The sequence below is a fragment of the Sorex araneus genome, chromosome 2, assembly GCF_027595985.1.
Source record: "Sorex araneus isolate mSorAra2 chromosome 2, mSorAra2.pri, whole genome shotgun sequence".
In the NCBI taxonomy this organism is placed as follows: domain Eukaryota; kingdom Metazoa; phylum Chordata; class Mammalia; order Eulipotyphla; family Soricidae; genus Sorex; species Sorex araneus.
In genome coordinates, this window is record NC_073303.1 from 123,088,953 (window position 1) to 123,114,452 (window position 25,500).

Consider the following 25,500-nt stretch of genomic DNA (forward strand, 5'->3'; position numbering starts at 1 on the left):
TGGAATACTCAACTAGTAATAACAGCTATATAACCTCTCTAATAAAGACTTTAGAGAGGAAATGTTGAGGATGTTTAAGGAGCTCAAAGAAACAATGGAACACCAATAAAACACAAGAAGATATAAGAGCAGAAATGAGAAAACTACAAAAAGAAATGCAGAAGTCAAACACTTGGTAGGCGAAATGAAAATCTCACTGAAAGGCTTCACTAGCTGAGTAACAGCTGCTAAGGACAGAATCAGTGAGCTCCAAGAGGCAGTGCAGAAAAACCTCCAGACAATAGCAGAAGATGGGGGAAATCTCAAAATAAACAAACAGCTGACAACAGAACTTTGGGATGAATTCAAGAGGAGCATCATAAGAATCATCGGGGTCCCAGAGGGCCAGAAAGGCAACCCTGATGAAGCAACAGTCAAAGCCATCATTGCTGACAAATTTCCAGAGCTCAGAGGCATCCAGATCTAAGATGCCCAAAGAATACCAATTGAAAGAGAACCAAATATAAATGCTCCAAGACACATCCTAATCAGAATGACAAAAAAAATCACAGAGATAGAATACTGATTTGAGGTCATAAAAACAGGCCAGGAAAAAACACTTGTCTATATAAAGATCTTGTATAACCCAGTCAGTTAGTGATAACCCATTTTTATAGTTATGATAGTTATCAAGTACCTATTATTTATTTTATCAAGATAAATTAGAAGCATATTTTTGGTTTTGTCATTTTATCATTGTTAATGTAAGGAAGTATTCTATTTTGTTTCTCCTATTTCTCATTTATTTTTCTTTTTAACTAAAATTTATTTTATTGCAAGTAATACTGCATTATACCATTATATAAGTTTCAAGTGTGCATTATCGAACATCAATACGTGCTTTTGTCTCTTTTTAAAAAGAAATGTTTCCTAATGAATCAGGACCATTCATTTCTCTATGCCACTCTTGATTTCCACCATCACCAGATAATTGTACATCATTACAAAAGGAATAAATCAGCTGTCAAGACCAAGTAATTGAGTTATATGCCAACTGTGAAAGTAGTTCTTTCATATAACTGAATTTTCTTAGTGCAATGAATATGTATTTCTTACTTTACAAATACAACCATCTGGAATTCCTATTATTTTTATCTAACCAGATGAAAATATCTAAAATAAAAAGTAAATGAAAACTATACTCCAATGCTGATACTAAATTGTTCCTCTTAAATGATGAACAACTAAGATAATCCCTTAAGATTCGTATATTTCAGATTCTTGATCACAGGGAGGAAAAACGGCAGGAAGCTGTACTCTGTTAAATTAAGCCAGATAGTATAAAAAGCTCATGACCAATTATTTGGAACAGCTGCAACTGAGTCACTGGACTAAATTTTAAAACCAACCTAACTCTGTCAAGCAAACACCAAAAGAATTTAAAGATACAGACGGTGGTTTTAGTTGTTGGGTTGTTTTTACTGATCTTTGGTCTCTAGGTAACTGGAGTGGGAGTGGGTAGTGTTGTCTATATGTTTGTTTGTGAGCGATACTAGTCAAGTTTACTGATCAACCCCAACTTATTATGACAAGTACATCTCCACAGAATCTCAAAGAACACATTTTACCTGAAGTTTCATTATTACTTAAGAAATTTTATAAAGTAAATAAGTATTTTTTTTCCTTCTTTTCCTTTTCTGTTACACCTGGCAATGCTCACTTTGCACTAAGGAATTACTCCTGGCGATGCTCGGGAGACCATATGGGGTGCTGGGAATCAAACCTGAGTTGGCTGCGTGCAAGGCAAACGCCCTACCCGCTGCGCTCTTGCTCGAGCCCCATATCTTGAAATAAACCTATTTCAGAAATTTAAAACTTGGGGGCTGGATGGAGCAATAGCACAGTGGGTAGGGCATTTGCCTTGCACACAGCTGACCCGGGTTTGATTCCCAGCATCCCATATGGTCCCCTGAGCACTGCCAGGGGTAATTCCTAAGTGCAGAGCCAGAAGGAACCCTTGAGCATCGCCAGGTGTGACCCAAAAAAGTAAAGAAAAAAAACCAGAAATTTAAAACTCAATTTAAATTTCCTATGATTGAACCCAGCAATGTGGCTGACTGGCAAAGCATGTGCCTTGCAGGCAAGAAGATACAGTTCTGGGGCTGGAGCAATAGCACAAGGGTAGGGTGTTTGCCTTGCATGCGGCGGACCTGGGTTCGATCCCCAGCATCCCATATGGTCCCCTGAGCACCACCAGGAGTGATTCCTGAGTGAAGAGCCAGGAGTAACCCCTGAGCATCGTCAGGTGTGACCCGAAAAGAAAAAAAAACTGAAGAAGATACAATTCAATCCCTGACACCACTCTACTTCCTGAATGCAATCCTGGGCACAATGCTATTTGTGAACCCCAACAAGCCTTGCAACTAAACATCCAAGCACCACAACCACGTCATATCACAGCCCCGCCATGGCATAAACAACAAAGGGAAGGGTGGAAATTTTCACATGATCATACAATGTAGTCACCTTGTATTTTTGCATACTGCCCGAATATCCAGATATTCACATACTTTGTTTTACTTCATATATTTTGTATTTATTGTCTATATGTAAAATAGTTGAATTATTATATGAACTAACTTTCCATCTCCTTGATTCAGAATAAATGTCATCAAATCTTCAATCTGCCTGTCAACAACACTCAAGAATTTATTTTATAATTGCATTTAGACTGCCCAATTATCCGACACTCTTGTCAACTGGTCTGTGAATCCCCTTGCGCGCCCCCTCCCTGTCCAGTCCCGCGCCCACAATGCCAGCCGCTAGGACCACCTGCCTCAACTTCTGCCGCAAGCACCTACCCAACTACCCGCTGCTCTTCTCAACAGGTCTGTGGACCAGGGCATTAGCATCTGGACCAGCTGGGGGTGTGACCTCCACTGTAGGGGGTGTGGCCTCCTCAAAAGGGGGCATGTCCTTCTTGCGGCCACAGTTATATTTCCCATTCCCAGCACTCTCAACTCATATCCCAACCTTTATTACCTAATTCTCTGGAAAAGTCCTGGCCACCTCAAACACAATACAATAATCCACTGGCCTATTCCAATTCCAACAAAAGACCAGTGTACACAAGAAGCTGTACAAAGCCCTAAAAGAACACCTCCCCCAATGCTTCACTAGATGCCTATCATTAGTCACAGAATAATGTCTGAGAGGAAGAACGTACTCTAGAAGGGAAGAAGGTTGACCACCATCAACCGAGCTTATTCAGAATCCTTTCCTGCAATAAGAGGGAACAGTGCTAGTGAACTTGAAGGTCTTACCTCTATACAACCACAACAGCATGAAGAAACAGCGCAAATCTCTACTACGAGGAGAGGACGAAGAAAAGAGTCCTCAACAAGGGTTGCCCACAAATACGATCTCTCCGACAGAATTCTGAGATGAAATGCTGAGGATTTCAAGGAATTCAAAGAATCAATGGAGCAGACATCCAGAAAATTAAAGGAAGAAATGAAAGAAACAGTGGAACAGATAGCTGAGAAAATACAAGAAGAAATGAGAACAGAAATAAGAAAGCTACAAAAATAAATGTCACAAATAAAGGATTCAGTAGATGAAATTAAAAACTCAGTGGGTGCCCTCAACAGTAGAATGTCTACAGCTGAAGACTGAATTAGTGAACTTGAAGATGAGCAGCAGGAATTGTACAGGCAACAATAAACAATAGGAAAAGACCTCAAAATAGCTCTAAGGCAAATCAGAGACCTAGGGGATGACTCCAAGAGGAACAACATTAGAATCATTTGATTACCAGGAGGACAGAGAGAAAACCCCAGTGAAAAAGCCACAGTTAAAGAAATCATTGCTGAAAAGTTCCCAGAGTTAGAGAACGCAGGCATCCATATCCAAGGAGCCAGAAGGGTACCAGCCAAAGAAACCCTAATAAAAAACACTCCAAGGCATATCATAGTCAGAATGATGGATGCCATGGATAGAGACACAATACTGTAAGCAGCAAGGTCAAAGAAGAAAATCACATACAAAAGAGCACCCCTTAGATTTATAGCAGACTTATCAGAGGAAACCCTCCAAGCCCAAAGACAATGGTGGGATATCATCATCATCATCATCATCATCATCATCATCATCATCATCATCATCATCATCATCATCATCATCATCCGGTTGATCGTAGAATTTCTCAAGCAATCTCCCTAACGTCTCCATTCGTCCTAGCCCTGATATTTTAGAAGCCTCTCTCTACTCGTCCTTCCCAACAATGCCGCATTGGAGGCTCTTTCAGGGTCAGGGAAAAGAGACCCAGCTTGTTACTGGTTTTGGCATATGAATACACCATGGGGAGTCTGTGAGGCTCTCCCATGTGGGCAGGAAACTCTCGGTAGCTTGCCAGTTTCTCCCAGAGGGAGAAGTAGGCTATAATATATAGCAGGGCTGCAAATTGGCCGCTCACCTCCAGGAGCTTGCTTTTAAGTCTCTGGATGTTGGCCGTTGATGGGATTACACGGTGCTGGGGGCAGTCCCTGGGCGTGACTACCTAGCTACCGGAAAATGGGAAATTTGGGTGAAAGAGACAAAGTCCCAACCCGAGCAGGCTTGGAGGTCTCAGCCCCGGGTCCCACACACCTGGGTTTCTCTGCCGGTACCTTCATGTGTGAGGCTCATCCGAACATGTGGAGAGGGGCTTTGAGCATGGCTGTGGCTAGGGTCTGGAGGTCTTTGCCGCCGGGAGCTCTGCTCGGGGTGGGGAGGGAAGCTGGAGCCCAACCCCTCTGAGGGGCCCCGGGGAAGATAGCCAGGCATGTGGGCAAGAGACTCTCTGAGAGGGTGGGATACACTAAAAAAAACTCAATGAAATGAACACCTCACCAAAAATACTTTATCCAGCTAAACTCTCACTCAAACTTTATGGAACAATACACCATTCTATAGATAAACAACAGCTCAGGAACTTCATAGACTCAAAACCAAATGTAAAAGAAGGACTAAAAAGACTCCTGTAAAACAAGAAGTAAAATACCTATAAGCACAACAAACCCTTACAGAAAGATGGCACAAAACCCCATGACAATAATCTCTCTCAATGTCAATGGTCTAAATGCACCAATCAAGAGACACAGAGTGGCAAAATGGATCCAGAAACTGAAACCAACATTCTGCTGCCTACAAGAAACACATCTGAACAATCAGAACAAACACAGACTCAAAGGATGGAAAACAATCTTGCAAGCAAACAACTCCCTCAACAAAGCTGGAGTGGCCATACTAGTATCTGACAACATCGATTTCAGGTTGAAAAAGATTCGAAGGGACAGTGAAGGCCATTTTCTATTTATCAAGGGATACGTACAACAGGAAGAAATCACACTCTTAACTGTACACTCACCTAATGAGGGACCACCTAAATACTTAAAACAACTGCTAACAGATTTTAAGGACATTGCTAGCAATACAATAGTAGTCGGAGACTTCAACACTGCCTTGTCACCTTTGGATGGATCAACAGGAACAAAACAAGGAAACACTGGCTCCAAAGGAAGAAATAGAAGAGAGAGGGCTAACAGACCTATACAGGGCTTTACACCCAAAAAAGAAAGAATACACATTCTTTTCCACTACACATGGAACATTTTCTAAAATATACCACTTGCTGGGTCACAAAACATACCTCAATAGAATCAAGAAGATAGAAATTGTATCAACTATCTTTTCAGACCACGATGCACTGAAGATAGAAGCTATGCATCTAGACTGTGAACTGAGCTAAAATATCAGAAACCCAAAACTGTGCGGCCACTGCCACGCGAACTCAAAGTCTTCACTCTCAGCAATAAAAAGAAATTATTAAATGATGCCTTTTCAGCAGGCTTGATTGTTGGGGGAAATTTTCAAACAATAATAGTGAGTTCCCTATTGAAATATTGAATGTATTCAAAGTATAGAGAAAATAAAGGGAAGATCATTAGCTACTTAGGTGGGGGGGTGGGAGGGGGGTATATTGGGGTTCTTGGTGGTGGAACATGTGCACTGGTGAAGGGATGGGGGTTTAATCAGTATATGACTGAGACTTAAACCTGAAAGCTTTGTGATTTTTTTCACGGTGATTCAAAAAAATAAAAACTTAAAAAACAAAACAAAAAAAAATGGATCAAGCACTCCTGAAATTCATATGGAACAACAAATGCCCGCGAATAGCTAAAACAATTCTTGGGGAAAAGACAATGGGAGGCATTACCCTCCCCAAGCTCAAAATCTACTACAAAGCGGTAACAATTAAAACAGCATGGTACTGGAACAAAGGCAGAGCCACAGACCAATGGAACAGGGTAGAATATACCTACACACAACCCCAAATGTATGAACATATAATCTTTGGTAAGGGAGCAAGAAATGTGAAGTAGAGCAAAGAAAGCCTCTTTAACAAATGGTGCTGGCATAAAAAGTATAGTCGAAGTGACATCTGCACTTATATGTTCACCGCAGCACTGTTTACAATAGCCAGAATCTGGAAAAAACCCGAGTGCCCTAGAACAGATGACTGGTTGAAGAAACTCTGATACATCTATACAATGGAATACTATGCAGCTGTTAGAAAAAATGAGGTCATGACGTTTGCATATAAGTGGATCAACATGGAAAGTATCATGCTAAGTGAAATGAGTCAGAAAGAGAGAGACAGACATAGAAAGATTGCACTCATCTGTGGAATATAGAATAATAGACTATAAGACTAACGCCCAAGAATAGTAGAAATAAGTACCAGGAGATTGTTTCCATGGCTTGGAGGCTGGTCTCTCATTCTGGGTAACTCAGAGAAGGGAACACCAAATAAAATGTGGTTGGAGGTCATGTGGGGAAAGGGTGAGGCGGGCGGAATACAGACTAGAGACTGAACACAATGGCCACTCAACACCTTTATTGCAAACCACAACACCTAATCAGAGAGAGAGAACAAAAGGGAATTCCCTGCCATAGTGGCAGGGTGGGGTGGGGGGAGACGGGACTGGGGGGGGGGATGGATGTTGGGTTTACGGGTGGTGGAGAATGGGCACTGGTGAAGGGATGGGTTATTGAACTTTGTATGGGGGAAGCATGAGCACAAAGATGTATGGATCTGTAACTGTACCCTCACGATGACTCTCTAATTAAAAATAAACTAATAAAAAAAATGGTGCTGGCATAACTGGACAACCACATGCAAAAAAATGGGCTTAGACCTCGACCTAACACCATGCACAAAAGTCATATCAAAATGGGCTAAAGACCTCAACAGCAGACCAGAATTCATAAGGTGCATTGAAGACAAGGTCGGCAAAACCCTCCACAATATTGAGGCTAACAGTATTTTCAAAGATGACACGCCACTGACCAACCAAGTGAAAATAGAGATAAACAAATGGGACTATGTTAAACTAAAAAGCTTCTGCACCTCAAAAGATACAGTGACTAAAATACAAAGATAATCTACAGAATGGGAAAGAATATTCACCCAATATCATTTGATATCCAGGATATACAAGGCACTGGTTAGAATCTGCAAGAAGAATGCATCCAACCCCATCAAAAAATGAGGCAAAGAAATGAAGAGAAACTTTTTCAAGGAAGAAATACAAATGGCAAAAAGGCACATGAAAAAATGCTCTTCATCACTAATCATCAGAGAGATGCAGATCAAAACAACTATGAGATACCACCTCACACTACAGAGACTGGCACACATCCAAAAGAACAAAAGCAACTGCTGCTTGCATGGATGTGGGGAGAAAGGGACTCTCCTACACTGCTGGTGGGAATACCGACTGGTTCAGCCCTTTTGGAAAACAGTATGAACGCTTCTCAAAAAATTAGAAATTGAGCTCCCATTTGACCCAGCAATACCACTCCTAGGAATATATCCCAGAGAGGTAACAAAGTATAGTCGAAATGACATCTGCACTCAAATGTTCACTGCAGCACTGTTTACAAAAGCCAGAATCTGGAAAAAACCTGAGTGCCTTAGAACACATGACTGGTTAAAGAAACTTTGGTACATCTACACAATGGAATACCATGCAACTGTTAGAAAAGATGAAGTCATGACCTTTGCATATAAGTGGATCTACATGGAAAGTATCATGTTAAGTGAAATGAATCAAAAAGAGAGAGACAGACATAGAAAGATTGCACTCATCTGTGGAATATGAAGTAAAAGAATGGGACACTAGTACCCCAAGAATAGTAGAGATAAGAACCAGAAGGTTGGCGCCATGGCTTGGAGGCTGGCCTCACATGCTGGAGGAAAAGGCAGCTCAGATAGAGAAGGGAACACCAGGTAAAGAGTGGTTTGAGGACCCTCTGGGGATGGAAAGCAGACTAAGATCAAACACGATGGCCACTTAATACCTCTACTGCAAACCACAACACCCAAAAGGAGAGAGAGAACAAAAGGGAATGCCCTGCCACAGAAGTGGGGTGTGGTGGGCAAGATGGTGTGGGTGAGTGGGAGAGATACTGGGATCATCGGTAGTGGAGAATGGGCACTGGTGGAGGGATCAGTACTCAAGCATTGTATGACTAAAACACAAGCACGAAATGTTGTAAGTCTGTAACTGTACCTCATGGTAAGGAATGAAACCAACTGTCCTTCATCTCTGATGCATAAACTAGGGTGATTTAACTGGCTGTATGCATGCTAGCAGACTTTTGACAGTTGTTAACAATATAATGCATCAATATAATCCTATAAATACATGTTGAAGGTTTTATGTACTTTATTAGCACCATGCTAGGTGGTGCACTTTAGAAAGAATAAGGTTTGAATTGTGCCCTCAAAGATTTGACAAAAATCACACATTCTATAAGAAACCTCAGAGACAATTCAGTCTTACATTTTATTTATTTGTTTGTTTATTTATTTAAGGTACCCGCCTTGCATGCAGCTGACTCCAATTCAATCCCTGGCACCACATGGTCCCAGCACCAATAAAAAAACCACTGAACACAAAGCTGGAAATAGCCTCTGGGCACCACTACATGTGGTCCAGAACTCCCCAAAGATTAAATGATTTTTTTTTATCTTTCAATTCCTTTAATTTTTTTCATATTCTTTTTCTTTTTTTTAATAATAAATTTATTTATTTTTAATTAATGAATCACCATGAGGGTACAGTTACGGATTTATACACATCTGTGCTTATGCTTCCCCCATACAAAGTTCGGGAACCCATCCCTTCACCAGTGCCCATACTCCACCACCAGTAAACCCAGCATCCCTCCCATCCTCCCCAATCCCATCTCCTCCCACCCCACCCTGTCACTGTGGCAGGGCATTCCCTTCTGTTCTCTCCCTCTAATTAGCTGTTGTGGTTTGCAATAAAGGTGTTGAGTGGCCACTGTGCTCAGTCTCTAGCCCTCATTCAGCCCGCAACTCCCTTCTCCCACATGGCCTTCGACTACATTATAGTTGGTGATCCCTTCTCTGAGTTGCCCTTTCCCCAGAATGTGAGGCCAGCCTCCTAGCCATGGAGTCAACCTCCTGGTAGTTGTTTCTACAATTCTTGGGTGTTAGTCTCCCACTCTGTTATTCTATACGTCATAGATGAGTGCAATCTTTCTATGTCTGTCTCTCTCTTTCTGACTCATTTCACTTAGCATGAAACTTTTCATGCCGATCTACTTAAATAAAAAATTTGTGACCTCCTTTTTTCTAACAGCTGCATAGTATTCCATTGTATAGATGTACCAAAGTTTCCTCAACCAGTCATCCGTTCTAGGACATTCGGGTTTTTTCCAGATTCTGGCTATTGTAAACAGTGCTGCAATGAACATACATGTGCAGATGCCATTTCGATTATACTTTTTTGCCTCTCTGGGATATATTCCCAGCAGTGGTATTGCTGGGTCAAATGGGAGCTCAATTTCTAATTTTTTGAGAATCGTCCATATTGTTTTCCAGAAGGGCTGAACCAGTCGGCATTCCCACCAGCAGTGTAGAAGGGTCCCTTTCTCCCCACATCCTCTCCAGCAGCGGTTGCTTTTGTTCTTTTGGATGTGCGCTAGTCTCTGTGGTGTGAGGTGGTATCTTGTGGTTGTTTTGATCTGCATCTCTCTGATGATTAGTGATGTAGAGCACTTTTTCATGTGCCTTTTGGCCATTCGTATTTCTTCTTTGGTAAAGTTTCTGTTCATTTCTTCGCCCCATTTTTTGATGGGGTTGGATGTTTTCTTCTTGTAGAGTTCAACCAGTGCTTTATATACCATTGATATCAACCCCTTATCTGATTATTGTGTAAATATCCTTTCCCATTCTGTGGATAGTCTTTGGATTCTGGTCACTGTATCTTTTGCGGTGCAGAAGCTTTTCAGTTTAATGTAGTCCCATTTGTTGATCTCTGTTTTTACTAGATTGCTTAGTTCTGTGTCACCTTTGAAGATACCTTTATCTTCAATATCATGGAGGGTTTTGCCGACCTTGTCTTCAATGTACCTTATGGTTTGTGGTCTAATGTTGAGGTCTTTAATCCATTTTGATCTGACTTTTGTAAATGATTTTTTTTTAATCACCATGAGATACACAGTTACAAAGTTGTTCGTGATTGGGTTTCAGTCATACAGTGTTCTACACTTGTCCCTTCACCAGTGCACATTTTGCACCACCAATGTCCCTAGTTTCCCTTCCGCCAGTCACCCAGCCTGCCTCTGCCTCTATGGCTCCTCTCTCTCTCTCTCTCTCTCTCTCTCTCTCTCTCTCTCTCTCTCTCTCTCTCTCTCTCTCTCTCTCTCTCTCTCTCTCTCTCTCTCTCTCTCTCCTCCCTTTTGGGCATTATGGTTCGCAATACAGTTATTAAAAGGTTGTCATGTATATCCCTTTACTTCCTTTAAGCTCTCAATTAAATAATGTCTTTAAAAGAGCCTTGGGAGAGGCTCAAGTAGCAAAGCACCTACCTCACAAGTATCAGGCTACAAGTTCTATCCCTGGCATAGAGGAGCCCCAATGCCTCAACTCAGTGCAAAACATTCTGTGTGAGCCCTAGTGCACAAGATGTGTATGAACACTGCAGCTAAAGTGTACAACTCCCAACAAGCACCACAACTATGGGAAATATACACTGGTGAAGAGATGGCTAATGAAATATTATATGACTGAAACCTAGTCATGAACAAATTTGTAACTGTGTATCTCACTGTGATTCAATTTAAAAAATAAATAATAATTTTAAAAGACAAAAGAAAATAAACTCCCTCAAATTCAAAAGTTCTTCAAGATGGGAAAAAACAAACCCAAGCACCATAACTAAAAGTGTGTAAACATCACAACCTATGTGTATTCAACAGCACAGATGTGAGCAATCCTTTTAAAAAAGTTAAGCCAGAAAATAGACTATAGACTGAACTAGATGCCTACTTAATACCTCTGTAGCAAACCACAACAACCGAAAAGAGAGAATGAGCAAATGGGAATGCCCTGCCACAGAGGCAGGGTGAGGTGAAGGGGACAGAGTGGGGGTGGTGGGAGGGATGCTGGGACCATTGGTGGTGGAAAATGGGCACTGGTGGAGGGATGGGTACTCGATCATGACCAAAACGTAAGCATGAAAACCTGTAAGTCTGTAACTTTGTCTCACGGTGATTCACTAATAAAAAAAAAATTTAATGAAAGTAAAAAATAAATAAATAAAAAAATTAAAAAGTTAAGCCACTCAATACCCCTATTGCAAACCATGACACCCAAAAGGAGAGAAAGAACAAATTGGAATGCTCTGCCACAGAGGTGGAGTGGGGTGGGGGGGATGGGATGGGGGGTGGGAGGGATACTGGGTTCATAAGTGTTGGAGAATGGACACTGGTGGAGGGATGGGCTCTCGAACATTGCATGAGGGTAAAACAAGCATGAAAATGTGTGAATCTGTAACCCTCACTGTGACTCACTAATTAAAAAATCAATAAATTATAAAAAAAAGAAAGTTAAGGTTTCTAGCTTGATTTTTATTTCTGGTACCACTGATCTAAGCTCTATTACTGTATAGAACGTATTCTATTTTGAAAATATATATTATAAGATTATCTTTCTTTGAAATGTGTATTCTAAAGATTACTATATTAAATGGACCAACAAAAGTCAACAAACCTAACTCTCAGACTTTGTGAAAACTATGATAGCTATCAAAGGGAAAGAGGAGGAAAAGGGGAGGAAAGAGCAGAGTGGTCTTTGGGGAGACTGTATAGCACTGGTAGTAGGACTGGTGACAATTACATCCAAAGATTTTAAGCTAAACCCCTGAAACTCTTTAATATTATAAACCCAGGAAGTCTATGTCAGTTTTTAATGCAGAAGGGAGATTGAGTAATAGTACAAAGGGTTGGAGCACTTTTTCATATGTGGGAGCCCCGAGTTCAGTTCCTGACACCACATGGTACACCAAGTAGTACCAGGAGCTATCCTGAAGCACAGAGCCAGAAGTAGGCCACGAGTACCACCAGGTTTGGCCAAAACCAACAATTTTAAATGAAGCCACTTCAACAAAGTATATTATCACTGAAGTGTCTTTAGGGTTTCAGACTGACTTGCAAAAGCCAAAATAACTGAACTTCTATACTGCTACAAAGAATGAAAAAGTAGAAGATGGCTAAAAATCCACATTATTTGTTAGACAATTGGGTTTTTCCTTCATAGGAACATAATCTTTATTAATAACATTTTACCCTGTAGAAATATGACTCGGATGTATTAAGGAAACTGAAATATTGAGAACTTGCCCAACTACCTGGTAATGAACTGTCAATAACATAAAAAAGACTTGCAGAATATTCTGAGTAACTCAATCTAGTCATTGAATATGTGGGCTAAGCTGACACAGAAAACTTCCTATGAAGTAGAGGCAGAAGTAACTCAAAAATGTAGCTCAGAAATCTAGAGCAATTCCCAGCTCCCACAGTTTAAATTGGGATGTCACCAAACTTATTTGTCTCAGTTTTCCTTGCTTGTAAAATAAGATTAATATTTTTTCCCTGTGTTGGGAAGCACAATAAATCTAATTCCACTTATTCACTACAAAACAAAAAATGACCATGGTTGCTATGAACATCTCTAAAACCACAGATTTTTCTCAAATAATAGAATCTAAGACATGGTCAACCAAAGAGAGTGGTTGTAAACACCTACTAGTCAGTCATCTGATGGGAAACTGTGCCATGGAAGTCTAACCCTTGCATTTTCCCATTGCTGAAAGTCTAAAGAGAGGACAGTGATAAAGACTAGAATCAAACCATAATCAGGGACTGCTACGATACTTTTAAGTAGCACCTTATTATAAATAATTGCAATTTCCCCCTACTACCTACTTCACCATTTCAGGGATGCTAACTAATAACCTATGGTATTAATACTACTGGTGTAAGAGGGGAAAATCACTGGGCCAGGGACTGCCATGCCAAATTTGATGCTCTGGGTAACCTGATCTTGGGAAACCAGCAAGGGGGCCAACCCTAGGCCCCACTAAACTAGGGGACATGCCAGACTGCAGCTGCTCTTCCCAAAACAGAGTCCCAGAGCTCCAATTGGTAGATTTGCTACAGTCACCACGGCAGGAAGTGCAGCCTTGAATATTTCCAGCCCTGATACAGTTACTATAACCCCAATGTCCCTATAAATTAAATTCTGGTGAAAAGGGACCAATTCTATGGGGCACTGGAGGCCTACTCTTAGGGAGATACTGTTCATACTGGCTGGGGTCATCGGCATCGGCAGGGCATGGAGAAACCGCAGCAGTGGCCGCAGTGTCGCCCACTGCCCCAACCAGGCCAAGTCACAGCGCCATCAGACATGCCGGGGCGGCAGTGCACACAGTGGCTCATCCACTGTGGGGTGCTGTCAGCTAACCACCAGGTAACCTGGGACTTGTCGCAGGTGTTCAACCTAGCACAGACCCTCCACGATAGGGTCTTGCTCTGCCAGCTGCTCAACAACCTTCGGACATACTCCATCAACCTCAAGGAGATCAACCTGAGGCCACAAATGTCCCAGGTGCTGCCCAGAAATGCAGACAGGTACATGTTTGTCAGTGTGCAGATCGTTACAACATGCCAGTCAACCAAAAGCTTACATTCGGTAGACTGGGAACACCTGTAAAGGTGATTAGAGGCTGCCCCAAAAGCCTCCGTCCCTCTCAGAGAGCCTGGCAAGCTACCGAGAGTATCCCACCTGCATGGCAGAGCCTGGCAAGCTACCCATGGCATATTTGATATGCCAAAAACAGTAACAACGGTCCTCATTCCCCTGATCCTGAAAGAGCCCCCAATATGCCATCGGGCTACACCAGTATGTGACAGGGACGAATGGAGACATTACTGGCACCTGCTCAAACAAATCAATGAACAACGGGATGACAGTGATACAGTGATACAGTGATTAATACTATTATCCCCCATTTTATACTAAAAGGCTGAGGCAAAAGAAATTTAGTAATTTGGTCAAGGTTGGGTGCTTAAAAGTCAGGCTTGGAGGGCTGAAGAGAAAGCTCAATGGATAGGGCTTTGCACAGTTTCCATGCAAGAGACCTTGGTTCAGTCCTCAGTACCACATGTTCTCCAAGCACAGAACTTGGAATAAACAACAGGTCTAGAATCCATATCCTAAGGTTTGAAATCAATAAACTTAGCAGAGCAAAGAAGGTTGAGAACTACATTTAATATCTTTGGCTTCAGGTATTAGAACTTCTCCAAATGTCACACCCACAAAATTATCTCTAAATAAAGGAGAAGTTTGATACAACACCTTTTGAACTGTTCTCCCAAAAATTAAAGTCCCCTCATTCCATCTGGCCTTCTCCAGAACTCAAGTCTTCCAGCTCAGAGGAGCTATTTTCATAGCATTTGTGTATAGCTTGATTACAACAGAATCACTATTCATTTCTCTATTTCCTCACCAAACTATGGTAAGAACTCAATCTCCATTATGTGACCATTTGCTTTATAAGAATTTGAATATATTCACTTATTTTAAACCTCATTCACAGGGCCAAAGCAAAAGTACATCGGGTCGGATACTTGCATGCTGTCAACCTGGGTTCAATCCCTGCAATCCTATGTGGTCCCCTGAGCACAGAAGTGATTCCTGAGCACACCAGATATGGCCCCCAAACAAAAACAAATAAATAAATAAACTTTACATACAAAAGCCTTTAAGGTTAAGTATTATAAACTGGTTTTGTGGATGAGAACATTGTAATTTCTCAACAAGTCGTGGACTCCTTGCTAGATCACTGAGAAGCAATGAACGGTGAGCTGACAGGTAGGAAGCAAGTAAAGGAAAGCTCTGAGACTGCCTCTCAAGGACTCACTCAGGCCCATCTCCACTGTAGCCAACTCCTGCCATGCCATCTGGGTGCCTGTCACTAGCAAAATAAATGAATGACCATATGTAACATCTGGGATTTAACCACAAGCAAGGCAAGTGCCTTAACAAGTACTGTCTTCTCTGGCCCAAAATATAATAAAGTTCCTTTGGGGGAGAGTAACACTTTGGTTATTTGGGATTCAAAGCTATTTTCTGAAATTATCCAATTCAGCTGCATATGTTTCTCTGTTCAGAATAGTATATAATATGATTTTAAGTATTTCTTCCTATAAATGCACTTTCATAAATAAGGCATTGAAATATTGATACTTATCCACAAGAATATAATTGTAATTTACCATACTAATCACAAGGACATATATAGAATTGACTTTGATTTTTCTCTTGATATTTGCCTTTTAGCATGACATTACATTGCAGATTAAGGTAACAGTGGTAATTCTTCAGTTGCATAATTAACTTAATTTTTAATGATGTGAACTTTCTTGCACCAGAATCTGAAAAATACTGTTGGGACCATAGCAGAAATCTGAACTGGAAGAAGAATCTAGTAAAAATCTCGGTGAAAATAGACAGCCAGCTACTTGTCTTACTTTCTACAGTAAAAAAAATACATAAAGCAGATTAACTCATTTGTAATAAATCTTTATTGTCATTACATGTGAACAACTTTCTTTGTACAGGGTTGGAGAAATAGTACAGCAAGTAGATTGCTTGCCTTGCAAGCAGCTGTCCCGGTTCAATCACTCAGCTGTCCTGGTTTCAATCTCTGCACTCAATCCCCAGCAGAGCAAGGAATTGTTCCCGAGTACAGAGCCAGTAATAAAAAGTGAGCATGGAAGAGTGTGACCCAAACCCCTTACCACCACCCTCAAAAAAATTTTTTTTCTCTGTTCACACTGATCTCAGAAATTTGGTAAAATCTACAGCAAATGTAAACTTCCATATTTATTCAGTGTTCAATGAAGATGTTTAAGGGTGTTCTCTCATGTAGAGACTTTGTCTATTAGCCCAAATCTTAAAATAGAGCAGTAAAAATTTACTAATTTTAAGTCATCAAATTTCTATGTGATGGACCAGGTTGTGATATGGTTTCTAGTCATTCCTCACAAAAATGCAAATAATTGATGGTTGTAGCCACAGAGATAACAAACTACATTGTTGATATTATTGATTCAATATCCCATGGTGACTCAAATATTTTTCTGCAAAACACCTATTCATAAAAAACAAAAACAGTGACAAACTGTGGCCCTTAAATATGCTTTCAAAAGCAGCATCAGTGTAAATTTGTCCATCTTTGCATGTTTCCACACCACACACATTTCCCTCATTGTCAGTTTTAACACATATTAGCATATTCCACTTCAGGTTGTACTGAATTAGCATATTTTCAAATCCTTTGAAAATGGTCTTGATACTTACTGTTCCATACAAACTATTCATAAAAGCTTATTATTCAATCACTTTAAACTCAGTAATGATTCCTCAAATAAACAGCACAGCAATATCAATAACATCTGTCAACTCAGCAAGAGCCAAGGGGGAAAAAACCTCAAATCTTTTGCCTTGTTTTTTAATTGACTATATAGACATTGCTTCCAATGTCCTCAACTCTGAGAAACTGTTCTCATCTAAAGACTTAATAGCCTTAAGCAAGTTTATTTTCTCAGAATGTATTTTTTTCAACTGCTGCAATCAAATGTGATTTAATTAACTTACCATGGTAAATAGAATGGCCAACAAATGAGTCATTCAGAAACTTTCTTTGTTGGAGGCCTCATTTTCATTTTCTGCTTTTGAAAAGACATTCTGCTCTAAGAAATGTCCTATTTTAAATTTCCTCATTATTCCTAGATGGGAATATTAATATGGGCGCTTAGCATGATGAGGTCAACATCAGATGTATCCTTTGAGCAGGGCTGTGTTAGCACATAATAAATAATGCTTTTATCACACTTCACTTGATAACAAAACAATGCACACTGATAACAAAACTCCACCACACTTAAAAGCACAACACCTGAAGTCTACTTGTTCCAACAAGAAAAGAATGAACTGGACAGCAATAAAATGAACATTATTGAATAGCATAGTGCAGCAGTGCACAAGGCCCTCGAAATGCTGCTGAATTAACTGAGTCACCACACTCTGATGGCTCAGGGAGCTGTCTGTGTAAGGCAAAGAGAGCGCACCATGCAATCTCCAGCCCCACTCCTCAGCTTTGCCTCAACTGTAAAAGCAGCCCAAGGCCAAGGATTGACTTAGTGGTGAGGTACATGCTTTGCATGCAAGAGCCCCTGGGTTTAATCCTTATAACAAAAATAACAAAGCAGCCATAGTTAAGACAGGCAGAGATGAGTGTGGCTATATACTCCAATGGACTTCTGTAAACACTGAAATTTGCACTCCATAATATTTTTATGAGCCATAAAAGTCTTTTTATTTTTTCATTCTATTTTTTGCCTTTTAAAAAATTCGAGTGTGGGTCCAGAGAGATAGTACAATGGGTAAGGTACTTGTCTTGCACATAGCAGACCTAAATTCTATCCCAGAATCCTATATGTTCCCCAAATACCGTGAGGAATGACACTAGAAGCACTACCGGGTGTGGAAAAGATAAAATTTAAATTAATAATTATAAATTCAATTGTGGTTCTGGTCATGTTTGAAATAGTACTGATATTTACAGTTCTAATGACACCACTACTGCACCTTAATACTACCAAAGTGACCAAAACCCCCACTAGTGCCCTCAGTTCACTTCTAGTCCACCTCTTTACTACTTTCCACCCTCTCCTCATCTCTACTTCTTAATCTCAGTTTTATAATCCAAGGCCAAAGTGGTATGATTACCCATTACTGTCAATGCCTTGTTTTGTTTTAAATTTACAGGCTATACTAAAAAAAGCTGAGTAGATTCAGTCCTTAAGCTGTAACTTGCTAACCCCTAACCAAAATATATCACTGGAGTGAGAACAGTAAAAATATAAACAACCTGTAAAACATTTTTCTTCATTCCTAGAGCCATAATCCAAGGCCATTGAATCACAATCCTGTACTGCAATGAATGGAGTAGATTCAACTGAAATCAAGGATCATATCTAAGAACAATGCAGTGCCAAAATATAAAAGATGACTATTAAACATCTATTTTTATTTTTTCACCCTCCCCTGGCTAAGAATCTCACCAAAACTTAATGTAGGATGATTAAAAATTGACACTATGGGGTCAGAGCTATAGTACAGCAGGTAGGGTGTTTGCCTTGCACACGGCTGACCCGGGTTCGATCCCCAGCATTTCATATGGTCTCCCAGCACTGCCAATATTGATTCCTGAGTGCAGAGCGAGGAGTAACCCCTAAGTTACACACATTGCCAGGTGTAATCCAAAAAAACAAAATAAAAATAAAGAGAGGAAGAAACTGACACTAGAAGCACACAAGCACAGAATGTAGTTATATCTGGATATGACTATAATATTTATGCCTAAACCAACCTTATTTACTGAACTTTGTATACTGTATTCTTTATATTTCTCGTTTTTAATGTAATCACAAGGAGAGTGCTGTGGAGTACTGTTAAAGAGCAAATGGAAGAAAAAATAACAAGAAAATGGAAATACTTTGGCTATCACTGTATGAGGCATTTCATCTGTTTCTCACTTAACTCTCACAGCCCTTCAAGGTAGTTATCATTACCTTAAATTACAGTATCTTGTAGTAAGTAACTTATTAAAGGCCAAACTAATGAATGGCAGATGAAATATTCCAAATTCACCTAGTCTGCTTACAAAACCTATCCTCTTTATCTTAATTGACGAAGACCCACCAATATCAAAGTATACATTTCATTGTTCGTAGTGTAATCAACCAAATGTTTCTTAACAGTTTTTAAATAGCTTCAAATGAACTTCACTGATCTTTAAATGATCCAAAGTTTATCTTATGCAGCAGATACCATTTTAAAATTGTAAGTGTACATCAGCTACAGTTACAACAATGAGCAGAAAATGGATGTGTACTGTTCAAACCCATAAAGGTTTCTTATTTCAATTATTGTGGAAAAATCTAAAATGAAACTTATTTGCTCCACAATGTGGCTAAATTTAAATATTCTTCTAATAGAGCTGTAGCACATTGAAAGTGGGAAAAGGCTAGAAGCCAGGGAGAGAGCTCAGCTATCAAGGAGGAAATGCAAGTTTGAGCACAGGTGGGGTGGCCTTGATGGTCCCCAGCAACACAGATCTGAGCAGCTCACCTGGGGCCCTTGCATTGCGCCACTGGCAGAGTATCTGGCCAGGACTGACCCCTGGGTTCCCTGAGTACTGCTCAGTAGGACCCAAGAAGAAGGAAGAGGCTGTAGAAACAATCTAGTTCAGCCTTTCATTTTGAAAATGCAAAGGAAGAAAGTTAAAGCTCACAGAACTGACGCAAGGGAGACACTTGTAGTTGGCTGACGACCTGATTCCCAGCCCAGTGCTTGCTTCTTTTCATCATTTTTTCATCAGCTGATTTTCAAAGGAAATGGTGTACTATGCCACTATTTTCTACATGAAAATTTAAAAACAAGTATTCCGGGGCTGGAGAGATAATACAAAGGGTAAGGCACTTTCCCTGCACAGAGCCAATCTTTGGTCTATCCATTGCATTGTATGAGGTCCCCGAGCACCACCAGGAGTGCATTCTGAGTGCAGAACCAGGAGAAGCTCTAAACACAGTCAGGTGTGGTTCATAAATCAAATAAATTAATCAATTTAAAATAAACTGTCCAGTAGCTGAGTTTGGCTAACCAGAACTGACACCGAAGAACTTTTTTTAACCATTCTAGCTAAAATATCCATACTTCATCAGCAGTGCACCGCGGCCAAACTAAATCTGAGTTATTCCTCTATCCCTCAGATAATAAGTTAACTACAGAATAAAAGAACAAATATCACAGATATCTCAGAATCTAATGAGCAGACAGACGCAGAGATTTTATTAGTATCCTAAGTAAAACAGAGAAACATAGAGTCCCTATGGAATATATTTATTTAATAATACATAAATTAGCTCTTTTACCAGAAAAAAAAGATCCCATTAGAACAGTTACACTGAAGGCCATAAGAAATTGGTCAGGAGAGAAAGTATCTGATACAACACATAGTCTATCCACATCCTAAAGGATCCTGTGATGGGATGGAGAGAGTAGTACAGGGAGTGAGCTGCTTGCTTTGCATACAGCTGACCTCAGTTTAGTCCCTAGCACCACATGGTCCCTCTAAACACTGCCAAAAGTGATCCCTGAATACTGAGGCAGGAGTAAGCTCTAAGCTTCAGAATGTGCCCTCAAAACAAAAATAAATGAAATTATTAAAGTCTTCGTGTCTACTTTTAGTCACATTATGATTTTTACCTAAAGCTTCAAATACACTCTTTTTTCTCTTTGTACTCTCCACTGCTTTGTAGTCTCTACTCTATATCATCTGATAAAAATTTATATCAATACAATACAATTTACCATTTGATGAATCACTACTATTCTTTTTTCCTCTACTTATGAATTCTTCCCATAATCCCCCAAAAAATATTTTCCTATGTTATTTTCTAAAAATGTGTTTATTATACTAATTATTGGACATAGTAAGAGGAAAATACAACTTTTCCTCCAGCATCTTCAGCGGGACTGAGATTTCCTGGAGAGCCTGCCTCTGTGAAAAATCTGGCAACTTCTTTAAATTTCATCTCATAGTTTCCATTGTTGCATTTCAGAGGAATGTCCAGAAACCATGAATAACTTTAGTAATGAAGAGTTCTGAGTGCCCTCTCCTCAGTAAAGGCTTCACTGCCAAGGACACTCTGGAACCCAAAATTAATGAAGTTTCTTGTTCTGATGACAAGGATGCCTTCTATGTTGCCAACCTGGGAGACATTCTAAAGAAATAGCTGAGGTGGTGAGAAACTCTTTCTCGGCCCCCTTGTATGCCCTCAAATGCAATGGTAGCAAATCCATAGCAAAAAAACCCTACTGCTGTTGAGACTGGATTTGACTGTGCCAGCAATAATGAAATATAATTGGTCTCAGGGTACCGCTAGAGAGGCTTATCTGTGCAAATCCTTGTAAACAAGTGTCTTAAATTAAGTATGCTTAAATGGAGCTCAGAGGATGACTTTTGTTTGGTTGGAGATGAGGTTGTTTGTTTTGGGGCCACACTCAGCAGTGCTCAGGGCTTTTTTCTGGCTCTGTGTTCAGGGATCACTCCTGGCAGGTTCTGGGGACAATATGGGGTGCCGGAAATCGAACCCAGGTTGACTGCATGCAAGGTAACCCACTGTACTACCTCTCCAGCTCCTACATGATGATTTTTGATAGTGAGGTCAAGTTAATGAAAGTTGCACATCCAAAGGTAAAATTGGTTTTGAGGATTGCCACTGATTATTCCAAAGCAATCTGTCACCTCAGTGTTAAATTTGGTGCCATACTCAAAACCAAGAGGCTGCTTTTGGAATAGGCAAAAAAACTGAATACTGATGTCACTGGTGTCAGCTTCCATGTTGAAAACAGCTGGACAGATGTTGAGGCCTTCATGCAGACCATTTCTGATGCTCGCTGTGCCTTTGACATGAGGGCTGAGGTGGCTGGCTTCAACGCGTGCCTGCTTGATGTTGGTGATGGTTTTCCTGGATCTGAGGATGTAAAGCTTAAGTCTGAAGAGATCACCAGCACAATCAACCCAGCACTTGACAAGTATTTACCCTCCAACTCAGGAACAAGAATCATAGCCGAGTCAGGAAGAGAATACACTGCCTCAGTTTTCACACTTGTAGTTCAAAACCACTGCTAAAAAAAAAACTTGCTATGAAGAAACAAACAGGCTCTGATGATGAAGATAAGTCAAGTGAGCAAACTTGTATGGATTATGTGAATGACAGAGTATGTGGATAATTTAACTGCATTATTTATGATCATCGTGCACGTGTAAAGCCTATTCACAAGAGACCAGAACCAGATGAGAGCATCATTCAGCCAGTATACGTGACAGCCTCGATCCTATAGCTCAGTGCTGTGACCTGCCTAAGATGCATGTGGGTGACTGGATGCTCTCTGAAAACAGGGTGCTTGGACTGTTTCTGCTTCAACTTTCAGTGGATTCCAGATGGTCTCAACACCATTTACTATGTGGTGTTGAGACCAACATGGCGATTCATGCAGGAGATCCAGAATCGTGACTTGCCTTCAGAAGCAGAGGGGCAAGACATCAGTGCTCTGCCCGTGCCCTGTCCACAGCACAGCAGGATGAAGTGACCCCCAGCAGCCTGTGCCCCCACTAGTATTAATGTGTAGATACAGTCTTGTGGGTTGGAGCGATAGCACAGTGGTAGGGCGTTCACCTTTCACACGGCCAACCCATGTTCGATTCCTCCGCTCCTCTCGGAGAGCCCGGCAAGCTACCAAGAGTATCGCGCCTGCACGACAGAGCCTTGCAAGCTACCCGTGGCGTATTGGATATGCCAAAAACAGTAACAAATAAGTCTCACAATGAGAGATGTTACTGGTGCCCGCTCGAACAAATCGATGAGCAACGGGATGACAGTGACAGTGACAGTCTTGTAGCATTTCACTGCAAATTTAGTTTGAATTACAAGATTTGGGGAACCATTTAATTTAACTACTGCTAGGAACCATTTAATTTAACTACTACTAATTTAGAAAGGTCTTTGTAAACAGGGAGAGTTAGCATAGATGTGACACTATGCAAGACTAGGAGACAGGCTGCACTGTGTTCCTTAAGGAAACTATTTGAATCTGTGTTTTATATGGATCTGTATTCACTTTTCAAACAGGTTACTGAAGAGTGTGACGCTCAGCTGCTGAAGCTTGTATCTTCGGCAATAGTGGGATAGGGGAACTAAAGCTTAGTGTCATAATCTGCTTTAAAAATAAACTATCTTTACAGGTCCAATAGTACAGTGGGTAGGGTGATAGTACAGCAGATAGGGCATTTGCCCTGTATGCAGCTGATCCGAGTTTGTTCCCTGGCACCCTATATGGGCTCCTGAGTCCACCAGAAAGGATCCCTGAGTGCAGAGCCAGGAGTAAACTTGAGTACAGCAAGGAGTGTCTCCCTCAAAACGTTTTTTTGGCTTGATTTTGAGCTACTTACAGCTCACCCCACACTGTATCACTCTATCACTGTCATTCGGTTGTTCATCGATTTGCTGGAGCAGGTGCCAGTAATATCTCCATTTGTTCTACCTTGAGATTTTAGCAAGCTTCTCTTTACTCGTCTTTCTCAATGGTGACACATTGGAGGCTCTTTCAGGGTCAGGGGAATAAGACCCATCATTGTTACTGTTTGGGGCATATCGAATACAGCACAGGTAGCTTGCCAGGCTCTGCCATGTGAGATTCTGCCCACCCCCCACTAGGGTCCATTAACAAGTATCTTGTGGGTTTAAGTGCCTAGTGTCCATTCTTCACTAACATCTCAAAATTTCTTTGACAATCTAGCCAACTATTAAGTAGGGCTGATGTCACTGAGCATTAAGGTGCTCTGCCTCCTCTAACCAAAGTTGGGCCATTATAACTCCAGGAGGACCAGACTTTCTGCTTTCCTGCCAGCACTGTGGGCTTTCTACAGAAACCAGTGAAGCAGACCTATACATAAAGGCAGTGCCAGGAATAGGCCGTCCTTCCATTTCTGCAGACTTGCTTTATAGAGATATCACTGTATCACTGTATCACTGTCATCCCATTGATCATCGATTTGTTCTAGCGGGCCCAGTAACGTCTCCACTCATCCTAGCCCTGAGATTTTAGCAGCCTCTCTTTACTCATCCTTCCCAACAGTGAGGCATTAGAGGCTCTTTCAGGGGTCAGGAGAATGAGACCCATTATTGTTACTATATTTGGCATATGAATACGCCACAAGGAGCTTGCTCCATGGGGGCAGGAAACTCTCGGTAGCTTGCAAGGTTCTCCCAGAGGGAGAACTAGGCTATAAGATGTCCGCTTCCGGGAGCTTGGTTTTATAGTCTCTGGATGGTGGCCATTGATGGGATTACATGGCACCGGGGGCAGGGGGATGGCCGAAGTTTGTGGGTGCGACCACCTAGCTACTGGAAAATGGGGGATCTGGGCGAAAGAGGCCCAGTCCCAATCCGAGCAGGCTTGGAGATCTCAGCCCCGGGTCCCTCACACCTGGGTTCCTCTGCCGGTTCCTTCATGCCTGAGGCTCGTCCAAGCGTGTGGTGACTTGCCTTGAGCATGGCTGTGGCTGGGTTCGGGAGGTCTTCAGCTGCCAGGGCTCTGCTCGGGGCATGGAGGGAGACTCAACCCACCCCCTTTGAGGGGCCCCCAGTGAAGACAACCAGGCACAGGTGCAAGAGACTCTATATATAGATATATCAATTTCTATTTTTCCAAAGTCCAGTTATTCTACTTTACTGAGAGCTAGCTAATAATCTTATAATAAATATATTCTCTAAGTTAGCAGAATTCATTTTTTGTGGCTTAAAATTAAAATGCCCAGATTGATCATTAGACAGACAATTCTCACTTTCCAAGGTTTCTACCTGGCCCTATAACTTAATCTTTCCTTTGAACCAAGAGGTGGAAAAAAGGTTTTGACATTTTTAAAAAGTTATAAAACACATTCTTTTCTCCATCATGATACAGAATCAGTTCTGTATCATCCCTCTTGGTGCTGGCTCGTGGTTGGTTCTGGGCTCTATCCTGCTTCTGCAGACTGTCCCTTATACTTCAGAGACTAGAAACCCACAGACTCCTCCACTCACACTCCCCTGATAACTGCTTCCAATTAAGTTCTACCACTGGGAAACATTGCTTAAAACTGGGTGGCAGGAGAAGACAAACTATTTATTTTCCTCCTTCTGTTTCTAGGTGCAGCAGAGACAGCAATGGTATTCTAGGAACCTATGTAAAAGTTTACCATCAATAGCTCAAAGGGCTGGCAGGCATGTTTGAGGCCTGGAGTTTGATCCCCAGCACCACATGCCCTCTAAGCACAGCTGGGTGTAGTCCGAGCCGTGTAGACACTATCCCCCACCCCCACCCCAGCCCCTCTACTTGCACCTCTGGGCCCTAAGGAGCACCACTTCAGCAAGCCTGAGCATAGAACCATCTAGGCCACAGAGCCAGATCAAGTAGTGGCCCCTGGTCAA

The 25,500-nt window shown here is 41.2% G+C and overlaps 1 protein-coding gene and 1 pseudogene across 42 annotated transcripts in view; one reads left to right on the forward strand and one right to left on the reverse strand.

The window, feature by feature from the left end:
• Positions 1-25,500, reverse strand: part of RIMS2 (regulating synaptic membrane exocytosis 2) — a 547,885-nt gene that overhangs the window by 494,041 nt on the left and 28,344 nt on the right. The gene's annotated exons all lie outside the window — the stretch shown is intronic.
• LOC101552090 (ornithine decarboxylase-like) lies at positions 21,105-22,660 on the forward strand (annotated as a pseudogene).